We start from the raw sequence: 18,310 nt of genomic DNA on the forward strand, positions 1-18,310 counted from the left end.
CTGAGAGGAACAATATGAACTTAAATTTTAAGCCATCAAGATGCTTCTAGTACCAACAGTCAACTAAATTTCCAAAATTCCAACAATTTGGGGTGATTCAAAGCCAGGAACCTTTTGGCACTTTGTGTATTTGATATCGTGCTCCCAAAGTGAACACAGAACTGTAGAAGAACCAGGTGATTGTTTCTGTACCCGGATTTCTTGCTTACAGATAGTCTCTCCTTACCCTAGATATGCCTGTAGCTTGCTATCCTATTGACTCCTATGCTATCTCCGAGAATGGAAGCTTTTTCAAATAGGAAGTCTATGGACAAGAAGAAACCTGAGGCCCAGAGGTGGCAAAAAGATTTCATATATTCCAATAAATTTTGTTGGGCGGGGCGTAGGGTGGTGTAGAGTATGGACCAATAACTGACAGTGATCTTGGGTTCTTCCTGGCTCTACACTCTGGAGTAACCCCTTATAACATTCGGGAGAGTGTATGCTGTGACAGAGATTCAACTGGATTGGCTGTGTACAAGGCAAGTGCGTTATCCCCTCCAGTACTATATATCTCTGTCCCTTAGGAATTTCCATGTTACACAAACTAAAGCATGTGTTCTTTTGTCCAGGACCCTGCATGATCACTACAAGGCCAGAAACCGGAAGAAAGATACCTTACATTAATATAAGCATTTGTGGTCTTTACAAATATTACCATTGTAATCATCAGGTTTCCATTTGACTTGTGCCAAGAGTACCTGTTACTTTCGGTTCACATACGACTTAATCTTGTGGATGCCCTGACGGTTACCCTCATTTTTGATCCACTTCAAAAATGACTACTTGAGTTTCTCCCAAGAAATGTTTTTGGAAGGAAAACTTTATTTAAACTCTGTGCCTTACGTTGTTTATCTACTGTGAAGTTACTAATAATTCTGAGAATAATAATGCATACATGAATATAATTTTTCTATTTCATATGATTTACATAGGAGGAAGTGTAAAGAAAATATCATGAAAAATATGTATCACAGAACTGTAAAAGAAGTATATAGACAGTAATGAAATCTGGGCTCTGTAGCAAGCAGCATTGTACAGTAAGTTATGGAGAGCAGAGCCAAGAGTAAGCCCTGAATAACAGTGGATGTGATTCCAAATAAAACCAAATAAAACAGTACAATAAGGTTATTAATAAATTGTTCCACATATAAAATATGAAGACAGTATTCTATTTTAGAAAAAACTGCTAGCCAAAAAATGGAATAGAAGGTGATTTTTGAGGGCACACTTTACCACTCCATTGAAGAGAAAGGATTTACAGGAACTACATAACAAAAAGAAAATAGGAGTAATCGTGATTGTATTTCAGAGACAAGACATGTTTGAAATGAGTAAAATTCAGAAAGAAATTTCGAAAGTACAAAAAATTATTCTCATCAGTACCTTTGAATATTAAACAGCAAACAACACGTGTTAAACATATCAGAGGATTTCACTTGATCACACAAGAAACAGAAAAGACCATTTAAAAAGTGATCACAAAATATTGCAAATTTATTTTCAAACCCTAGATTAGAATTATATTCATCAACCAGGAAAACGTTCTTCTCAATGTTTAATAAATGAGCACCAAAATCTAATAAATTATCTTTAATGTAGGAAAAATCATAATTCACAAATATGACAAAAATGTGTAATTAGACATGTGAGACTTGATTTTTCTATTTACTCTTAGGATCTAAAAACAGAAGTTCACTATTATCAAAATACTCTCATGTTAGGAAGAAAAAATCACATGAAATAATATTTGTAAAGATGACAAGCAGCTTTAACCTGGAACCTACTTAACACACAAATGAATTAAATCTCCTGATTCAAGTTAGAATATACCATTTTTTATTTTAACAGACAGCGCGTACATGTACTTAAAAACCAGAAAGTAATAATAACATTAAAGATTCTGTATCTTCCACCACCCTAGAGAAGCACTATTAGCTATTCATGGGAAGTATAATTTCTGAAGCATGTTTATTCTCAAGTTGTCAAGTACCAAGTACTGTGTTCTAAGAGATAATAAGGGAAAAAACCAGCAAGGATGGCTTTCTGATAAACTGGTTTTCCTAATGGTACCCTATTCAAGGCATAATATCCTTTCTAGTCCTGGGATTTATTGAAGTATATTGCTTGGACTTGCCCTCAGTGTATTTATCTCAGCATATTTAATATATATTCTTTCTTTTTTGATTTAAAATCTTTGGTTCTCTTCAACATTCTTTCCAAACTTTTTCCCTTTCCTTTATACTTGACGTTCCTTTTCTTTCTTTCTTTCTTTCTTTCTTTCTTTCTTTCTTTCCAATTTTATTGTCCCCCATATCATCTTGGATACTATTGGTCAATTCTTGATGAAAGTGATCCCAAACTTTGTTACCTTTGAGGGCTTGCCACCCTACCGCTCAGCACTCCACACCTTTCCAATGCCCCATATTTTTTATTACCTGGTTTAAATAGAAAAATCAAAGGTCAATGATTATTACTATGTAATATCACTATATTTAAAATACTGAAGTATAAATACAAGTGGAGAGACCATTACAGAGAACTCATGCTAGTGTATATTGACAGTTTTCAACAGCATCTATATTTTCTGTTTCTGTAAAAATACTGTCTCTGATTTACTTGTTTTCAATGGATATCATGTAAAATTTACTATTAATAGTAAAAAGAAACACAGAGAATCAACACTCATATATATGTGTGTGTGTTTGTGAATGTGTGTATTTGAGCTCCTACGTATGTCTAAAATATAATGTAATCAATGAGGAAAAACACTTTGTATGTCAGAGAAAGTAAGTCAATGTCTAAAATCACACAGCAAATGTCAAAGTCAAGCTAAAATGAGGCTTATAAAATTCTACTTGAATACTTTCTTTCATTACTCTGTGCTGTTTTTACTTGACTGCTAAGTTTAGGTATAATAAATCCTTACCTGACATGGTCAGAGAAGAGGAAATACCGATGAAAGGTAGACGAGAAGAGGAAACGGTATGTCTGAGCACTGAAGCGGCTTAAGACCACAAGTGTTCAGTATAGAGGACTGCTCACTGGTGAGTGGTCATTGGTCACTCGTCACTTACCATGATGATTCACATTTGTTTACAAACAACTGCATGGGACCCCCAAGATTCTACCAGTTGGTGGTTGGTTTGGTGGGAGAATGATGTCATAAAGTAGGCAGGTGAAAGGTAGAGGCTAGCCAATCAGGAGGTCAGAATTCCAAGAAGAAGTCCGGATTGGATAGAAAGCGGGGGAGAATGACATGCTAGGGAGATGGAGTCCTACAAGACAGTTATAACAGTTTCACATTCCTCAGACTCTTGTTTTAGAAAAATACTCCTATTATACTCAAGAGCTTACATATCTCATTAACAAATCAAGAAAATTGCGAAATAATCATTTATATTGCACTGCTAAAGAAACAACATTTGGTACTACTAGTATATTTTAGATAACGATCACAGCACAGCGGGTCGGGCATTTGCCTTGAAGGAGGCCAGCCCTGACTCCGATTCCTCTGTCGGTCAAGCTACCCAGAGTATCTCGTCCACATAGCAAAAGCCTGGCAAGCTCCCCATGACCTATTCGATAGGCCAAAGCCAGTGACAACAAGTCTCACAATTTGTTGTAAGATATTACTGGTTCTGCTCCAGCAAATGGAAGAACTGCTGGAGGACAGGGCTACAGTGCTATGATTGAAAAAATGGTGGTTTCTTTCAATATGACAACACTTACTAGGATAAGTTGTAGATGAATCGAGATGTGTTAAAATGTAAATAAAATGAGAAGAAATAGTAAATGCACAGGTATCTTATTTGTACAAAACAAACAGTTGTTCTCAGTTTAAAACTGTAGAAGATAAAGAAAAATATACGCTCATTTGTCTCAAAATTTTACAATCTGAAAGAAAAGGACAAAAACCAAATTAAGTGATCAAAAAACAAGCAAAACCAACAAATACTGGCAATTAATATGATATATGATGGGCCAAGTATGAATGCTTTTAATAAATTTGTGCTTTAAAAAAATCAGTATTTAGCTATTAAACTTGAATCGAAAAAATAAGCATAAACCATGATCATATAATCTCTATTGAAAGAAGTGTAAATGACTAGTAAACACAAGCGCAATTTTCTTTTTTTTTTTTAAATTTTTGTTTTGTTTTGTTTTATTAGTGAAAATCCGTGAGGTACAGTTATAGACTTCGAAGTTGTTGCGCTTGTGTTTCAGTTATACAGTGATCGATACGCATCCCACCACCAGTGCCCAATATCCATTCCCACCAATCCCAGTATCCCTCCCACCCCCCACCCCCCATCCCAGCCTGCCTCTTTGGTAGGGCACTCCCTTTTGTTCTGTCTCCCCCTTTGGGTGCTGTGGTCTGCAGAAGAGACATTGGGTGGCAATCCTGTTCGGTCCTTAGACTACTTTCAGCAGGCATCTCCCATCCTGGGCAGATCTTCCCAGCACCCTTTATTGTGTACTCCATTCTCTATCTGTGCTGCCTTTATCCCTAGACAGTGCAGCTGGCCTCTAAGCCATGGAGTGAACAACCTGGTATTTAACACAGCTGTTCTTGGGTGTTAGACTCTTATTTTGTTCCTTTATGTTACCCAGAAAAATGCAATCTTTCTATGTCTGTCCCTCTCTTTCTGACTCATTTCCCATAGCATAATATTTTCCATGTAGTACCATACAAGAGCAATTTTCAAGCTCACTAGTAGACAAAGAGCACAAATTAAAATGAGAAATTAAAATGTCCCCCCAAATTACAAATATTGAAAAATCAGGTGCTATCTTTCCCTAGCAGAGGTGCTAGAAAAAAGACCTTTTCAAGCTCTTTGATTGAGCATTAAATCTGTATAATAGTTAAGCAATATATATTTTAAAGCAGTTTAATGTTCTTTAAGTCACTGTCACTGGCACTGTCCTCCCGTTGTTCATCGATTTTCTCGAGCGGCCCCAGTCAGGTCTCCAGTGTGAGACTTTGTTGTAAGTTAGCTTTTGTGTGTGTCTATGGAAATTCAGGGATCAAACCCATAACCTCAGAAATGTGAGGCAAATACTTTATCACCAAGGCATATTTCCAACCACAGTTCATGATTTTGCCTTTGTTTCTATAGTGCGAAGAATAGAACCAAAGTTTCATACATGCAAGCCAAGTTCTTTTGTCCTGAGTGACATATCACGTCACAAGTAAGTTATATTTTAATAATTGATCTTAAGTAAACAATTACAAAAGTAGACAAATAGATATAGAGTTCACATCAATGTTATCTTCTCAGTAAACATTACAATTATAAAAGCTCAATTAACATTTTATACTAACTGAAATTGATTATTTAAAAATCATACTTATATATAGACTAATATAAATACATAATTGAAAGACTCCAAAAAATGTACCTCCATTTTACTTATATGTTTATTGTGGTTCTATTTTCTTCTTAATATAGTTATCCCATGAACAATACAAATTTGCACTTCTGAGAGATATTTTTTCAATAATTATATTTTGAAAATTTTTGGATATTGGTATGGATGTAAAATAATTAAAGATGATCAATATACCCTCAAAATATAAAAAAATCTAAGGAAAATTATGCCATGCATGTATAAAATATATGCGGATAGTTTATTTGATTGAAACCCAGACTTAGTATAGGGGTTAAAGCACTTACCATGCACACAGTCAACCCAAATTAATGGCTGGCACCACCAGGAATGACCCTTGAGCACAGAGTCTGAAGTCCCAAGCAACACATACTATGGCCCAAATACCCCACAAAAATAGAATTATAAATTATCACTTACTATCATAAAATACAAATTTATTTTAAAGTCTATTATAAAATCCATTATAAGTTTTTAAATGTATCAAAATTCACAGATTGACAGGCCACACATATCAGTACTTGCAGACAATGGAATTAAATACTATTAGAAAACCATCTTCTTGGTCAAGAGCAGACTATCTATTAAATTTGGGGGTTTTCAAACGTTATAGAGGAGTTAGCACCCTTAAGCTCTATGTTACTCAAGAATCAGTTATATGTTTTTCTTTTCTATTCTTCTTTTTATGTGGGGAGGGGACCGCACCCAGATGAGCTCTGGGCTCACTTCTGACTCTGTATCCAGAGATCACCCCTGGTGGGCTCAGGGTTCTGGGAATTGAACTCAGGTTAGCTGCATACAAGGTAAACACCCTCTACATGCTGCACTAGCTCTTTGGCCTATATGTTTCTTTTAGAAAATGAAATGTGAATAAAACATTTTTAATAATTAAAAATCATTTCTAATAAAACGTTTAATTAAAAAGTTTAATGCAGGCAAACACTGTTTTAATCATTAAAGTAAATTTAAAAATTAGAATAATACTTGGTAAAGCATAGAAACCTAGCAAGCAATAGGTGGTATATATCTTATTTACAAATTGGTAACTGTAACATATTGTCCTTTTCCATTTCAAGGATGAGAGGAATCCATATAGTAGATTTGTTCATGAACAATGCTATATTCTCTCCTGGATGCGTATTTAAAAATACTTGCCAATGTGCCTGTTTGTCAACGTTTTGAGTACTATAGTCCTCTTTGCTATTGTTAGATCTTTCTCTTGTTTTATTTTTACTTTATGTTCCAATTTTTTTTATTTTTAATTTCTAAATTTTTATTACTGAGACACCATGAGGTACAGTTGTAGACTTACAAATTTTTGTGCATGGGTTTCAATTATACAATGATAAAATACCCATCCCTCCCCCAGTGCCCATTTCCCAACACCAATGGGTCCCAGTATCGCTCCAATCCCCCATCCCCTCCTCCCACCCTGACCCTGTGGCAGGGCATTCCCCTTGGTTCTCTCTCTCCTTTTTAGGTGTTGTGGTTTGCAAAAGAGGCATTGAGTGACAATCATGTTTGTTCTAATAGTCTATGTTCAGCATGCTCTCCCATCCTGGGAGGATCCTCCCAACACCCTTTATTTGGTGCTCCGTTCTCTATCTGAGCTGCCTTTTCTGCTAGCGAGTGTGGTTGGTCTCCAAGCTATGAAGAAAAATTCCTGACACTAACCTCGGCCATTCTTGGAGTTGGTCTCCTATTTTGTTATTTTATGTTCTCCTGGTGAATGCAATCTTGCCCTGTCTGTTCCTCTCTTTCTGACTCGTTTCGCTTAACATGATACTCTCTATGTAGTACCACTTGTATGTAAATTTCATGACTTCATCTTTTCTAACCCCTACATAGTACTCCATTGTGGCAACGTACCAATGTTTCTTTAACCAGTCTTCATTTATGGGGCACTCAGGTTTTTCCCAGATTCTGGCTATCGTAAAGAGTGTGTGCAGCTCACTCTTATGGCTGGGGACACAACAGGGGTTTTGCTTCTGACTGCTTTAATATGGGAATTTTTGAAATTTTGAAATTGCCCTCTCTGAAAGTTTTGTTGCTCAAGCAGTGAGGTTTCTGTCAGAATGCCTGTTTCGTCAGAAATCTCTATAATTTTTCATTTGAAATCTTATTTTTTCCTTAAAATTTTTAAATTAAATGCACAATTACACAGATACACAGCTACAAAGTTGTGATTGAGTTTCCATCATAGTGTTCCAACACCCATTCCTTCATGACAGTGTACATTTCCAACCACTAATGTCCCCATTTTCCCTCCTGCCACCCACCCCCAGCCAGCCTCTGTGATCGATGGCAGACTCTTTTCTTCTCTCTCTGACTCTGTCTATCTCTCTCTCTCTCTGTCTGTCTCTGTGTCTGTATGTCTCGCTGTCTGTCTCTTTCTCCTGTTCCCCCATTCTTTCCTTTTGCACATTATGGTTTGCAATACAGGTACTGAAAGATTATCATGCTTATCCTTTTCCTCCTTTCAGCACTCAGTTCTTTATGTGACCTTCATTTTAAATCCCAAGCCATTTTCAGATTGGTTAGAAACCCTAAATCAATTTCTGAAATAAAAATGCACCAAACCCATCCAAGAGACCCTGCTGCTGAGCTGCTCTTCCTGCCTGAAGACGTCTCTCTGGCTTCTTGAAAGAACAGCATGCATCCTGGGAGGATCCTCCCAACACCCATTATTTGGTGGTCCCGTTTCTATCAAAAAAATAATAAAAAATAAAAAAATACAAGAACAATCCGTTTTGATTCACTTGAAATATGGAAATTCTGAATTTCCCGAGTAAGAGATTTTCCCTGGCTTAACTGAGAGGATTAAAAAGTAAACTGCATAAAATAGCTTTGTAATAGCCCATCTTATGGTGATTCAATTAAAAAATAAATGAATAAAATATAAATTACTCATAAAGATTAAAATTGCCACACCAAATACATGCACCTTGATTTGATACAGATAACTCACATTTGAAAATAGAGAGAGAAGGACTAAAACAAAGTGAAAAAAGCAAATGACTCCTTAGGAGGTCATATATATAGTAATTAATATGGGAGGAGCTAGTGCTGGAACATACGAAAAGGTATTTATGATTCAAGGATTCACACCCAGAGATGTTATTGCAAAATTATGAAAATATATATAACTATTTCACAATACCCACAACCATGTATGGTGAGACTCTAAATTAGATATCAATTATTTATTCACACAGATGTATTCATATGCCTATCATATGCACAAGTGAGATCAACGGAAATAATTCTTAGCACTGACATCCTTGGACACTTAAGTAGTAATCACGATTTTATGATTAAGTTTTTATGATTTCATTGGCAGTGTTTGATTCCTTAACCAAACTTGAATGTCTTTAAAAGACCAAATACAGGAATATTAATTAATTTTTAATTTAATATAAAATATGCTGAATTTACATCTTAAACAGAGATGGATGTCTTTTTCAATAGTCTCTTTTCTTTTACTTGTCTCTTTCTTTTACTTGTTTTATTAAGAACTAAATGTGGTACCCTATAATCACTAATTCCATCCCTAGTGCTCGCTATTCTACTTCTACTAATCAAAACAAACTTCATTTTAGACCTAGTTTTCAGTAATCTCAACTAAATATTATAGTAAATAGTAAGTCTGATCAAATAATTCTGTTATACAGCAGGTGTTTAAGATGCTTACACAAGTGACAAGAATATTGAGAAAGAAATGAACACTCCAAATTGTCATTGAATTATGCAAAGAATACATGTTGTAATTGACCATATAAAAGAAAGAAAATTAAAGTAAATTCCTTGGTAAGTTCTGGTAGTCTTGCAACCATGTTGCCCATGTGGTAATCAGCTAATTAAGTCTTCCTTAATTTGGATGTTCCTTTTTCACATCCCTGATATCACTATTTTCCTCTCAGATCCCATTCCCAGTAAATCATGTGCTCACCAGATCTTGTTGTTTCAAGCTTTTTTTTCAGAGGAACCCAAATGTCAAGTCCTTCCTTCTGCCCTTATTGTCTCTTTTCCCATCATTTCAGACTTTTCTCCCAGCATTTTTTCCACATTGTATACAACTTTCCTTCAAGGGAGTTGAAGCTTGTTAATTTTGAGAGTTTACTGGGATCATTTTCCTTTAGCCATACATGAAAGGTAGCAAAACACTTTTCAAATTTTTCTGTTCCCAGCCAGTCAACTACCCTTTCCTGGGAAAATTTGTTAGCAGTTTATTCTCAAGTGTGTCAGAAACTGTATTCGTTTTCCTCCATTTCCAAAAAAGTAGTTACTGGTACCAAGCAGACTTAATTAAATATATGTTCCTGTTAACCCACTTGCATTTGGGATCCATGTGAACACCTTTCACATGGCTTTTATGAAAGGTGGTCATCCAGTTTGCTTTTCTGGTGGCATTCTGTTTCTCATTATTCCTCTCCACAGCTAAGTAACGTGAAAATACCAACCTTAGTAAATGGTATGATTGAAAGCTCCAGAAGGAATGCCAGCCCTTTCAGCTATCTCGGTCTTATATGTAACCTGTTCTTTGGAACCTATCTTGTTTTCATATTTTTGTTTTGCTTAACATTTCTGAAAAACATATTAATGTGATTAAAACACATCTACCAACTCTCCTATGATGATCACCAGCTGTCCAGTTCCCTACCTTTCCCGGTTTCCTTGCCATCCATCCATCACCCCATTAACTCTCCCAGGACCATCACTTTCCACCACCACCTTCCAGGCTCAAGGTTAAGCGGTACCAACCGCTTTGGTCGTGGTGACCTAGTGCGCATGTCTTAGTCCAGTACATCCCCCAAGGCAGCCCCAATGACACTGATAACGTTGGTTCTTGTGTGAGCTGCAGTTAACAGCGATGTTTAGAGAAGGCTACAGGCACCAGGAACGATGGAAGACCACAGAGCAGCCCCTCAAGGTAATATAATTTGAGCTCGCCCTGCCAGAAATGTCCAGATGCCATTGCCTGAAAGCAGGCTTTCCCACAGCGGGGAGTTTACAAATGTAAAGACTTACAGAGGCAATGGACCTCATTGTTGATACTAGCTAGCAAAGTGTCACCGTGATAGCGACTCTGAATATTGTTAGGAATAACGGAAATGGTGCAGCTAGGGGTGCTGAACAGAGGGCCAGAGGACATGGTGACTTATCTTTGCATCTCCCAGGAGCTCATCTTCAGGCTTCATGCTGCAACAGTTCTCTTGGCTTGGTCCCTGTTAAGAGTCATCCTTGAATGATTCTGAGGCCGTTGACCACTCATCTGGAAGGTTCATTCCCCAGTCTATGTGTTCACAACCCCCAGCCATCATTTATGATTAGACCACCCGAAACTTTTAGAGATGTGTCTCAAATTTCGTTATTTTCCAAAAGTGGCCATGAGGCATAAACACAGACTCCATGAAAGAATTTTAACTTTATTTCCGGTCACCTTTGACTCATCTTTCTTCTTTAGCCTATTCCGAATTTTTTCTTTCAATCCTAATCCCCAGACTGTGCCATTTCTCCCATTTTTTTTTGGAGTACACCAGGGATGGGACATACTTGACTGTATTCTGGTCTTACTCCTGGCTCTGCGCTCAAGTTTCACATCTGGTGGTTCTCTGAGGACCATAAAGGATTGCAAGAATTGAACTGGGTCCTTCTTGCGTGCAGAGAAAATGCCCTGTCAGCAATACTGTTCCTCTGACTCTACCCCACTATTCATCAGGCCCATGCAATTTCTCCTCTTATGGGTTTATAACCCTGTACCAAGTTTATCTTTCTTAGAGTCTTGTGTATTTCCCCTTTGTCCTCTCCATAACTCTATAACTTCCCCTGAGCTGCCTCAGGTGTCCCATTCTGGAGGGTGTCCAGTTCTGCAGGAAAACCCGGGGAGCTGCGGGTGAGGAGTGGTGAACCTGGCTTGTGCTTCCCCTACCCAGCTGGAGGGGAGGCGCTGATTAGGTGATGGACAGTCCCAAGGAGCTGCTGCAGGTGTTCCTCGCAGGTGTCCCCCTGTGGAGGGTGTCGAGTTCAGCGGGAAAAAGCACGGGGCAATTGTTTTATTTATACTTTATATTCCAATCTTAATGGTAGGTATCACCAGCCACTCAGTCAACCTAGCTAAACCCTAAAGTCTCTATCACTTTCTCCTGCACGAGTCTCTGCTTTCTGACAAAAGGGAGGACCTCAGAATGCTGACATAAATCTAATACCCAGGGCCGCAAGAGATAGTGTAGTGCTTATGAAACTTGTCTCACATGCACTCAATTTGACTCCCAGCGCCACATGATTGCCAGAGTATCAAAGGCTGCATAGACTCAGAGGACCCCAAGCACCATGGCCACGTTTTCTGAAAATTGTCTGTAGTGCCCCCACACCTCCTGAGCATTGCTTTACAGACTCTCCCAGAGACCAAAAAATATGTAATGCCCCAGAAACATGTACTTGTCTTAAAAAGGGAGCCTCAGTTGAGGTGAGGTTCACAAGGAAATATTGCATGAAAACATAAATCAAAGAGCAGGGGAGACAGTGTAAATCATGTGAGTACAGATCATATATTTGGTGAAATGTGTTAAGATTCAGATGCCCTAGTCTTCGCACCAGGGATATTCCTTCAAAAATGCCCCAATATACTGGAAAGGTTCTAGAACATTAGATGACTGAAACTCAATTATGAGCAACTTTGTAACTGTGTTTCTCTTAGTGATTCTAATCGTTAAAGTAAATTTTAAATATACCCATCAAAGTAACCTTTTTACCACTAAATGGGAAAGATACTTTCTAATACTTACCCTCACCAAAAGCTCAACAGAGTGTGACACTTGCCAGGAAATGTCCTCCCTTGCATTTTTCTCATGATACTTTTAGTACTTCACTCTTCTGTTTCTTCCCTTTTCTCATGCCAAATCTTCCCATCTCCCTTGCAAGCTCCTGAAACATTATCCATTCAACATTGATGCACTTTGCCACTGCTCCTCTTGGCGTCTTGTCCACGAACTGATTCTAAAACATAACATAGCTGCAATTACAGTATTCATGCCAAAGACAGTCATTGATATATCTTTGGGTTTAGCTTTCTACAAGCTATTGGCACACAGGTGAGTAACATTTTTTTCCTACAGAGAACACAAAAATAGTTATGCTGGGTTTTAAAGTTACATCAGTATTTTTAATGTTTTATTGAATATCTGTGATATAGACCATTACAAATCTATTCATAATTTGCTTACAGTCATACAACGATCCAACTTCCATCCTTCCTCTAGTGTACATTTCCCAAAACCAATATTCCTGGTTCCCTAAAACCATCCCCCAACAAACTACCCCCACCCCCAGCCTGTCTCTATGGCAGGATCTTTAATTCTTTCTCTTTGTCTCCTTTTTATTTTGTGCATTAAGGGTCTCATAAAGGTACTAAGAGGTCATCATGTTTGTTCAAGGAATTTAGCATTTTTATCAGGAAGGTAAGCCTGGAGTAGCTTTGAGGTATGGAAATGACTGCTGAGGCTTCCATAAGTACAGGGAAGTGGGTGTGGGATGCCCATCCTGCCCAGAGAAAGCCTGGAGATTTCAGTCACAAAACACACATATCCGAATTTTCAGCTGTTATGTTTCAGTGAGAGCCATCCTGAGACGGTGGAAACCAGAGGAGGGCATGGTGGCGATTTTGTATTGTGGGAGAAAGTGGCTGCACTGGGTTCTGGTTGGGTGGGCACCAAACTAAACTGCTTCCCTCCGATTTACCCTAGTGTCTTCAGCCTTTTGCAGTTCCAAGGTTAACTGTGGCTGTTGATATCTTCGAGATTTGTCTATGGGTCTCTGAAACAAGACCAATCCATTAGTTTGTATAGCTGAGCCAGAGGTGGGTTTGTGAACATGGCTCCCACATATCTTTCGGGAGTTTAATTTCTCGGGAAACGTAGTCCTGAGTTGTTGGGAGCCAGCCAGAGGCACAGTGGCCATTTGAGGTTATCAGGAAGCATGAAGACACCATCAGACTATTGATGCACTCACCTGAGGGTACAGGTTGACTTCCTGCAGGCACTGCACAACCAGACTAACAAATATTCATTGAATGAATGAACGAATAATCAACATTTTCAAAATGTGTCTCTTTATTGCATTTTAGAAGGGTAACTTCTAACAGGAAAACAATCTTCATGGTATAATCAAGACCTACGATTTATTTTTAATATATTTAATAAAAGCTACACATTTTGGAAATTTATACAAAGAAATTCTTTTAAATTATCTGTCTTCATAATTTACTTGTAAATTACTAAGATATCACTGTTTCTTCCACCGTTCTTAGCATAGAAATTTACAGACAGAATGTGCTAAGTAAAAATTCATTTTGGCTCTACTTTTCAATGTAGTACTGGAAGTACTTGGAAGAGAAAATAGATAAGAAAAAGATATTAAGGGTTTTTCATGTATGAAAGGTAGAAATAATCTCTCACTATTCACAGAAGATATCATACAATATTTAGAGAATACTAAAATCTCTGCGAAAAAACTCCTAGAGGCAATAGACTTTTATAGTAAAAGTGCAGGCTATAAACTCAATACCGAAAAGTCTATGGATATTTTATATGCAAATAATGAGAGAGAAGAAAGTGACATGAAAAAGCAATCCCATTCATAATCGTGCCTCAGAAAATCAAGAACCTTGGAATCAGCTTAACTAAGGAGGTAAAGGACCTATACAATAGGAAATTAAAAAGGACACGAGGAAATGGAAACATATATACTACTTATGGAATGGGAGAATTAACATTGTCAAAATGGCAATTCTCCCAGAAGCATTGTAAAAATTCAACTTGATCCCTATAAAGATACCCATGACATTCTTCAAAGAAATTGATCAAGCACTCCTGAAATTCACATGGAACAATAAACGCACACGAATAGCTAAAGCAATTCTTGGGGGAAAGACGATGGAGGCATCACCTTCCCCAACCTCAAACTCTACTGCAAACGATAATAATGAGAACAGCATGGGACTGAAACAAAGGCTCAGCTGCAGACCAATGGAAAAGGATTGAATATACTGACACACACCCTCAAATATATAATCATCTAATCTTTGATAAGGGAGCAAGAAACGTGAAGTGGTTTAAGAGAGTCCTTCTAAACAAACGGTGCAGAAAAAAGTGTACAGCTGCATGCAAAAAAAAAAAATAGCTCAGACCTCTACCTAACACCATGCACAAAAGTCAGATAAAAATAGGTCAATGTTCTCAACATCACACCAGAATCCCTCAGGTACAGTGATGACAAGGTTGGCAAATCCCTCCACAACATTGAAGCTAAAGGTATCTTCAAATATAACACGCCACTTGCCAAGCAACTGGAAGCAGAGATAAACAAAGGGAACTATCTTAAATTAAGCAGCTTCTGTACCTCAAAAGAAACTGACCAGAAACAAAGACTCCACCATGCGGGCAAGATACTCGCAGAAGCCTACCAGGTTCTCTGAGAGTGAGAACTGGACAATCAGAGTTGCTGTCTTCTAAATAAGATCCAGTCTCTGGATGTTGGCTATTGAGGGAATTACATGGATCCAGGGGTAGTTCGTGGTTGTAACACTTAATTACTAGAAGATGGGGGATCTGGAAGGAGCGGGCACATTCTTGATCTGAGCAGCCATGGAGATCTCATGCCCTGGTTCCGCACATTTGGGTTCCTCTTCCAGTTCCTTCATGCATGAGGCTCCTTCAAGCTTGGGAAGAGTGGTCTCTAAGCGTACCTATGGCTGGTTGCAGAGGTCTTCAGCTGCCGGGTCTATGCTCAGGGCGGTGTGGGAATCTCACCCCGCCATCTCCAAGGGGCCCCAGTGAGGAAAGCCAAGTGCGAGGTCAGGAGACTGTTGTTTTAGACATATTTGGAATTAATTTTAGATCGAAAAGTACGCATCATTGAAAATACTTATGTGCTTAGTAATAAATTACTACAAACTTGTTCAATCACGTCAGAGAGCCCACTCTGCTCAGAGAACTAAATTTTTAATTACAGATCTGTTTTTCCCATGTGTCATGACTGAGAATCACTATCAGTAGATATGAAACTCACTATACACAAAGATGCACACAGGTTACTATGAGTCATCTATGTTGTTAATATCAGTTGGCCATTAAACTTCACTGAGACCCTTTGTTCTGTCCTTTATAGGAGCCACATGAGTCTCACCTTCCGTTCAAGTTGAACTTGTAATAAGGTGGAATGAAATCATCAATATGCTTCTCACCTCATCCTTCAGGAGAAAAATCCTACATACATTCAAGGTGGTCAAAGTGCAGACAACACCATCCACCTTTTCTGGAGATGTACACGAGACTGAGGCGAGAAAAGCAAAAGGCTCCAGTTTAATGGTCTTAATGAAGGTTTCAGGGAACGACATTAAACAAACTCATATCCCATCTTCCAAAAGAATTATTTTGTAAAACTGATGCCTAGGGTATGGTAAAAGATAATATGGTAAAAACCATATTTTTCTTTCTGGGACATTAAATTTCTAAATCTATTTATTCATGCTGCTTTGAAATACATTCCTTGATTAGGAATCATTGTCTGCCATAGGAGTGAGGAAGGACAACACTCAAAGTAATAAGAAGAGAAAAATATGGAAAAATTAACTCCTACTAAGTTTAACACATATACTAAAATTGAAATGATAAAATGATGAGCATGGTCCTTGCACAGAGATGATATGCAAACTTGTAAAGCATTCCATATTTTTGTTGCAAGAAGAATGAACAGGTCTACTTTAAGCTAAGACAATCCCAACAAGTACAAAAATTCTACATAAAGAGAGCACAAATCCCAATCACAACAATCTCTCTCAATGTCAATGGACTAAATGTGCCAATTCAGAGGCAAAGAATGGGAAGATGAATTAGAAAACTGAAACCAACATTCATTCTGCTGCCTGCAGGAAACACATCTGAACAATCAAAGCACCCATGGGCTAAAGGTAAAAGTCTGGGAAACAAGTTTTCAAGAAAATATCACCTCCACAAAGCTGGAGTGGCCATACTAATATCAGACCACATGGACTTCAGGCTAAAGGTTATAAGAGACAGTGAAAGTCATTTCTTTGTGGTCATGGGATATGTACATCAGAAAGAACTCACCCTCCTCAATGTATATGATCCTAATGACAGACCAGCAAAATACTTAAAAACAACTTCTAATTGACTTATAGAAAAACATTGATAGCAACACAATACTAGAAGGAGATTTCAACACTTTTTTGTCACGTCTCCATAGATCAAACAGACTGAAGCTCAGCAAGGAAATATTTTCTTTAAGGGAAGTAATGAACAACCATTGGCTTAGAGAAGATATCAAAGAGGAAATAAAAAGTTTCCAGAAACAAATGAGAATGAGGACACAAGCTACCATAACTTGTGGGACACAGAAAAAGCAGTGTTAAGAGGAAAGATTATAGCTCTGCCAGAATTCATCAGGAAGAAAGAAAGGGCCTACATGAATAAATTAGAGCTCAAGATTTTGGAAAATGACCAACAAAAGTAGTCCAAACTAGGCTGGAGGGAGGAAATAATAAAACTTGTACCAGACATCAATGAGCTAGAATCCCAAAATAGAATCCAAAAGACCAATAAAAGAAAAAGCTGATTCATTGAGAAAATAAATAAGATCAATAAACCATGAGAAGCCTCTCAAAGAAACAAAGAGAAAGAATTCTAATAAATCGAATCAGAAATGCAAAGTGGGGTGTCCTAATAGAAAGTACAGAAATCCATAGGATCATCAGAGATTATTTTGAGAATCTTTGCAGCAGGAAATGAGAGAATCTTGAAAAAATTGATAAATTATTGGATTCCAAGATGATTTGGAATACTTGAACCTATCACTACCAAGGAAATTGAAATGATGGTCAAAAGTATCCCTGCAAACAGAATCCATGGCCCAGATGGATTCAATAGTGAACTGTTTCAAACCTTTAAAATGGAACTGCTTCCAACATTTTTAAGATTTTCCAGGAAATTGAAGAAACAGAAATACTCCCAAATAGCTTCTATGAGGCAAAGATCACCCTAATACTCAAATCGATAGAGACACCACAAAAACAGAAAATTACAGACCTATTTCCTTGATGAATACAGATACAAAGATTTTCAAGAAAATACCAGCAAAGAGAATCCAGAAACTCAACAAAAGATCACACACTATGACCAAGTAGGTTTAGCTTGGGGATGCAAGGATGGCTTAACATTCTCTAGTCAATCAACAGAATACACCATCTCAATAAAATAAAGATAAAAGTCATATGATCATATCAATAGATGTAGATAAAGCATTTGATAAGATCCAGCACCCATTCATGATGAAAAACTCGCAACAAAATTGGAGTTGAAAGTACTTTCCTCAATCTAGTCAAAGCAAATTACCACAAACCCACAGCAAGCATTATTCTCAAGGGGAAAAACCAAAGTCTTGGAGCAGAAATCAATGAACTAGAATCCCAGAATACAATCAGGCACAAAACAAGCTACCCACTCTCACCACTCCTATTCAACATAGTACTTAAAGTACTTGCCATAAGATTTCGGTAAAAAAAAAGATATCAAGGGCACCCATATAAAAAAGGAAGAACACAAGCTTTTACTATTTGGAGATGACATGATACTATACTTATAAAATCCCAAAGAATCTACAAAAAAGCTCCTGGGAACAATAGATTTGTTTAGTAAAGTAGCATATTACAAAATCAATATCTGGTACTACATGGCTTTCCCATATATTAATAATGAAAGAGAAAAAAGAGATAGAGAAAAACAATCCCATTCAAAATAATACCTCAGAAAATAGAGTATAATAGAATCAACTAAAATGGTTAAGGAACTATACCAAAAAAAAAAAA

The 18,310-nt window shown here is 37.5% G+C and overlaps 1 pseudogene; it reads left to right on the plus strand.

Moving 5' to 3' along the window:
• Positions 1-16,068: 16,068 nt before the first annotated feature.
• Positions 16,069-16,162, plus strand: LOC130018125 (uncharacterized; annotated as a pseudogene).
• The last annotated feature ends 2,148 nt before the right edge of the window (positions 16,163-18,310 follow it).

The sequence above is a fragment of the Sorex fumeus genome, unplaced genomic scaffold, assembly GCF_029834395.1.
Source record: "Sorex fumeus unplaced genomic scaffold, SorFum_2.1 ptg000237l, whole genome shotgun sequence".
In the NCBI taxonomy this organism is placed as follows: Eukaryota; Metazoa; Chordata; class Mammalia; order Eulipotyphla; family Soricidae; genus Sorex; species Sorex fumeus.